Here is a 6,327-nt window from a genome sequence, read left to right on the forward strand (position 1 = left end):
CTGCACCCCTCAAGCTGCTCAAAACCACATTCAAGAAGTTTATTAACCCTTTAATTACTTCACAGGAACTGAAACAATGTGGAAGAAAAAAATGAACATTTAACTTTTTTTTGCAAACATTTTACTTCAGAACCATTCTTTTTAATTTTCACAAGTGTAAAAACAGAAATTTAACCACAAATTTTGTTGTGCAATTTGTCCTGAGTATGCCGATACCCCATATGTGGAGGTAAACCACTGTTTGGGCGCACCGCAGAGCTTGGAAGAGAAGGAGTGTCGTTTTACTTTTTCAATGTAGAATTGGCTGGAATTGAGATCGGACGCCATGTCACGTTTGGAGAGCCGCTGATGTGCCTAAACAGTGGAGACCCCCCACAAATGACACCATTTTGGAAACTAGACCCCTTAAGGAACTTATCTAGATGTGTGGTGAGCACTTTAAACCCCCAGGTGCTTCACAGAAGTTTATAACGTAGAGCCGTGAAAATAAAAAAATCGCATTTTTTCTACAAAAATGATCTTTTTGCCTCCAAATTTTTATTTTACCAAGGGTAACAGGAGAAAATGGACCCCAGAAATTGTTGTACAATTTGTCCTGAGTACGCCGACACCCCGGGGTAAACCACTGTTTGGGTGCATGGCTGAGCTCGGAAGCAAAGGAGCGCCATTTGACTTTTCAATGCAAAATTGACTGGAATTGAGATCGGACGCCATGTCGCGTTTGGAGAGCCCCTGATGTGCCTAAACAGTAGAAACCCCCCAAAAGTGACCCCATTTTGGAAACTAGACCCCCCATGAAACTTATCTAGATGTGTAGTGAGAACTTTGAATGCCCAAGTGCATCACAGAAGTTTATAATGCAGAGTCGTGAAAATAAAAAATATTTTTTTTTAACAATAAAGATTTTTTAACCCCCAAGTTTTTATTTTCACAAGGGTAACAAGAGAAATTGGATGCCAAAAGTTGTTGTCCAATTTGTCCTGAGTATGCTGGTACCCAATATGTGGGGGTAAACCACTGTTTAGGCGCACGGCAGAGCTCGGAAGGGAAGGAGCGCCATTTTGAAATGCAGGCTTTGATAGAATGGTCTGCAGTCGTTATGTTGCGTTTGCAGAGCCACTGATGTACCTGAACAGTAGAAACCCCCCACAAGTGACCCCATTTTGAAAACTAGACCCCCCAAGGAAATTATCTAGATATGTGGTGAGAACTTTGAATGCCCAAGTGCTTCACAGAAGTTTATAATGCAGAGTAGTGAAAATAGAAAATATTTTTTTTTTTCACAAAAAAGATTTTTTAGCCCCCAAGTTTTTATTTTCACAAGGGTAACAAGAGAAATTGGATGCCAATATTTGTTCTCCAATTTGTCCTGAGTATGCTGGTACCCCATATGTGGGGGTAAACCACTGTTTTGGCACACGGCAGAGCTCGGAAGAGAAGGAGCGCCATTTTGGAATTCAGACTTTGATAGAATTGTCTGTGGGTGTTATGTTGCGTTTGCAGAGCCCCTGATGTACCTAAACAGTAGAAACCCCCCACAAGTGACCACATTTCGGAAACTAGACCCCCTAAGGAACTTATCTAGATATGTGGTGAGAACTTTGAATGCTCAAGTGCTTCACAGAAGTTTATAATGCAGAGTAGTGAAAATAAAAAAAGATTTTTTTTTCCCACAAAAAAGATTTTTAGCCCCCAAGTTTTTATTTTCACAAAGGTAACAGGAGAAATTGGACCCCAAAAGTTGTTGTCCAATTTATCCCGAGTACGCTGATGCCCCATATGTGGGGGTAAACCACTGTTTGGGCGCACGGCAGAGCTCAGAAGGGAGGGAGCACCATTTGACTTTTTTAGCGCAAAATTGGCTGTCGTGTTTGGAGACCCCCTGATGTACCTAAACAGTGGAAACCCCCAAATTATAACTCCAACCCTAACTCCAACACACCCCTAACCCTAATCTCAACCCGATCCATAATCCTAATCACAACCCTAACGATAATCACAACCCTAACCCCAAAACAGCCCTAATCTCAACCCTAACCATAACCCTAAATCCAACACACCCCTAACCCTAATCCCAACCCTAACCCTAATCCCAAACGTAACCCTAATCCCAACCCTAATCCAAACCCTAATCCCAACTCTAACCCTAACTTTAGCCCCAACCCTAACCCTAACTTTAGCCCCAACCCTAACCATAACTTTAGCCCCGTCGTCACAAAAAAAGTTCAATGTAACCTTTTTTTTGTACGTCGCGTCCGCCATTTCCGCGCATGCGTGGCCGTAACTCTGCCCCCTCCTCCCCAGGACATAGACTGGGCAGCGGATGCGTTGAAAAACTGCCCCCGATCATGTTCTTTGGGGTCTCGGCTACCCCCGGCAGATCTTCCAGGTGCCGGGCGGTGGGCGTACTGCGGAAAAAAGATGGTGGCGCCCATCGGGAGCCACGAGGAGCACCGGGGGAGATAGGTGAGTATTGGGGGGCTATCGGGGGCCATCGGGGACCCTATTTCTCTGTCCTCCGATGTGCGATCACATCGGAGGACAGAGAAATTAAAAGGCAAATCGCGGTTTGTTTGTTTTTGTTGCGACCGCCGGTAAACAGTTAATTACCGGCGATCGCAACTCGGGGGTCCGTAAAAAACCCCCGAATCATGTTCTCTGGGGTCTCGGCTACCCTCGGCAACCGAGACCCCAGAGAAAATCCGACTCTGGGGGGGCGCTATTCACTTTTTCCACAGCGCCGTTAATTAACGGCGCTGTGGTTTAAGTACCCTTAGCGGCCGCCGTTAAAAGGCGTATCGGCGGTCGTTAAGGGGGTAAAGGTTCTGGAGTGGCCATCTCAGTCTCCTGACCTCAATATCATTGAGCCACTCTGGGGAGATCTCAAGCGCGCAGTTCATGCTAGACAGCCCAGGAATTTACAGGAACTGGAGGCTTTTTGCCAAGAAGAGTGGGCAGCTTTACCATCTGAGAAAATAAAGAACCTCATCCACAACTACCACAAAAGACTTCAAGCTGCCACTGATGTTAGAGGGGGCAATATACGCTATTAAGAAATGGGGGATGAGAACTTTTGATCAGGGTCATTTGGATGTTTTGAGTTGTCATTATGATTTAAAAAGAGAAAACACAGTAGTTTGACAATAAATGGCTTCACCCAACCACTAACCATGAGTGGTTGGGTGTTATCATTCATATTCTCTTAAAAAAGGACAAGAAAGGAAAAATAAATTCTGCCGGGGTTTGTAAACTTTTGAGCACAACTGTATGTTATATGTGGACTCAATGGCTGATAATGTGAACGGTGCTTCTGTTTTTTGTGTTTACAATTATAGTGAAAATTGAACCAAGTGTGGTGTGACCTTCAGTACCCCTAGTAGGGACATATAATTGTCAGCCCTACTTATCTATATCAATGTCTCATTCAGACTTGTCAGTGTAAGCTGAACCGATGTCAGCCCCACTATACTTTTATAGAATTTGTAGACATTATCTACTTGATCTCTGTCAGTCTCATTTGAGTTCATAGTGAAAGCTGAACCATTTTCAGCCCCACTACACTCTATAGAACCCAGAGTGTGATTAGTACTATAGTCGGCGTCACTATATTGAATAGTACCTGAGTATCATCTGAACTTTGGTCAATATCACTCTTGTGATATCTCTGTTTGAAAATGACTACTACTAATACATATGGTTTGTGAGCATCTTATTGCCCAACCAAGGCATAATAGCATTAAAAATTATATTTTGGCCTATTAGCCTCACTTTTTGGTGAATCTATACATGATTGTGAGTAGGGAGTTCTGGTGATTGGAGGAATCTCCCTTTTATCACGCTTGCTTGTTACTTATTTAAGGCATTACTTGTACTTGCAGCTTCCGGGGGACTGCAATGGGGTCCGGTACAACCCCAAAGTATTGAAAATAACTTTTTCAGATTACGAAAATAAATTTGTCGCCACTAGTGATTTCAGAAAATGGATCCATTTATAGGTTTGATTTGTGGGTGCAGCCATACAGATAGAGCTGTTGTTCACAGATTAATCCCGCCCACTGGAATCTTAAGCCTAGAAAGGGCAGAGAGCTCTCTGGACACATAACAAGACATACTGAACCTTTTCCCATAAACTTCTATACAAGTCTGGAACTGCTCTACTCCTCTTGCTATACACAATGCTTCCCACAGATTACACAGAAAATCCTAGGTGACAGATTCCATTTAAAGTGTTGTTTGTTTTTAAAGCACCCCTTTATGTCGGAGAAGTCCCTGAAGCACAGGACCTGAACTCTAGCCCCACCTATTGGAGTAGCAATGCTAATTTATTACCCTGAGGGATACGTCACTATATGGCTGCAGGGAGATGAAGCATTGCACAGCGCAAACTGAGATCACCTGGTGTCTGTGGATTATATGATGTCCTGGATGAAAAAAATCTGAGATGATAACTAAATATTTGCTTTCTTGCAAAACATACACAATCAGCTATAGAGTTCAGAGATGACTATGTGTATGTAAGTGATCTGGAAACCATTGTCCTTATAGTGATCAATGCGGTAAGTGGAGGACACAGCATTGGGCATTTATAGCATAGCAAGGAGGAAGCTGGCAGCACAGCTGAGCAAGCAGGAGTGAGGCCAGAGCACCTAATGTGTAGAGTTACTACACACAGTGAAGAATATTGGAGAAGTTATAACTATTGTCTCTTCATTTCTTGTACAGGAAGAAAATACAAACACCGATATATCTGATGCCGCAGAATGGTTTCATCAGGAGAAAATGCAACTCTGGATGTTTTTTCATCTGTAACTTAATGTCATGCGTCTCATGTATGGAATATGGCTGCATAGGAGTAGATATGTATAAATTCAACTAATGATCCATTTTTGTGCATTACTGGTCCGTGTGGACGTTACATCGATGACCTCTTTATCTGGAGGGGGGTTGTACCATCTGTACCAGCTGCTATTACCTAATTGATTAATAATGCCTGCAAATTAAAGTTTTCTTATTCTCCTGTCCTGATTAATAAATATATGTTTGTTTCTGGATGTGTCTCTTTAGGTTAATATAAACTTTAGAGATAAGTGAATCCAGTTATGCTGACTTTTGCCAGAAAATATAGTTTGTAGCCAATTGATTTGCTGTGAATATAAATACTGCAAAGCCCCCAAATACTCTGAAATATGTATAATGCTCTGAGGTCTCCTAGGACTGCATCTGTAGGGGGTATGGTAAAATATGTTATTGCCCTTGCCTTTCCCTGTTGTCCTGGTGCCGTATGTTATTAGTGTATGTGTATAGATTAACATATGTTGATATTGCTCCATGATTTAAGTGTACTATCACATCGTATATAATGGTACTGCTACACAATCAGGTGTATTACCATGTCTTGTTCTGCTAAATGTATATACAGTATTTGGTGTATCTGTTAAATAGGGAAAGCGTAGTACTTAAGTTTGCCCACAAGATGGAGTATCTTAGAATAGTGTACAAAATACCAGTTACTGTAGGAGGGATTAGCTGCAGCTAAGAGAAGGAGTGTTTCCTGCATCTAGGGAGAAGGTCCGAGTGCCCAGACAGTCGACACGGGCTCTAGGCCCAGGACATTAGCGGCTACCACGCAACGTTATTTTATTTAAGGAGAGAGCCCAGCCATCCACAACATCAGGCCAGAAAAACCGGGGCCAGTACCACAATAAGAAAGAATACAGTACGTGGGCACAGTTAGCCCTAGAATGTGGCAGCTTATAGCTTGAGCAGATGTCCCCAGTACTGGGGCGAAACGGTGGCTGGAGCAGAACTCAGAAGCAGTAAGCTGGCAGCAGGACAGCATTGGGACTTCACAGAGCACAATACTGAAGGGCAGGTCACTCGCCAGGTTGCAACTAGCTTCAGAGGTGGAAAATCTTTTGTCCAGGCAAAGCAGACTGCGAAAGGCCTAACCGTGGCAGAGCTGAATTGGGAGGACACTGAGGACTCGTGTGGCATAATCTGACCTGGGTATGTGTTATGTGAAAGGAAGGAAGATGCAGGGAGAGAAGAGGAAATCTGTAATGCTGATTCTGATGTAACTGCTGTGAAGAGTCTGGATGTGCTGTGTAGAGCTTGCAGTAAAGTTGTTGATTTGAAAGTTGAAAAGGACTGTGTCTCAACCTTTGTTGCATCCACTGATGGAAACCTGCAGCGAAGCAGAGGTGACCCTGATGGTGCAGAGAATGGAGCCACAGGTACCCAAAGTAATGAACAATGTTTTCTTGTATTGGGAGACCAGGGCACTGATTGTAACGGGGTCTACCGTGCTGGGGTACCTCTTTCAGCACC

General features: G+C 43.3%; 1 protein-coding gene across 1 annotated transcript in view; it reads left to right on the top strand.

Annotated features, from left to right (window-relative positions):
* LOC143785058 (uncharacterized) overlaps nucleotides 1–5,051 on the top strand; it is a 26,495-nt gene extending 21,444 nt beyond the window's left edge. Inside the window, exon 5 of the mRNA XM_077273720.1 lies at nucleotides 4,723–5,051. The gene's annotated coding sequence lies outside the window, so the exon portion shown is untranslated. The remainder of the gene's footprint in view (nucleotides 1–4,722) is intronic.
* The last annotated feature ends 1,276 nt before the right edge of the window (nucleotides 5,052–6,327 follow it).

This window comes from Ranitomeya variabilis, chromosome 7 (genome assembly GCF_051348905.1).
Source record: "Ranitomeya variabilis isolate aRanVar5 chromosome 7, aRanVar5.hap1, whole genome shotgun sequence".
In the NCBI taxonomy this organism is placed as follows: domain Eukaryota; kingdom Metazoa; phylum Chordata; class Amphibia; order Anura; family Dendrobatidae; genus Ranitomeya; species Ranitomeya variabilis.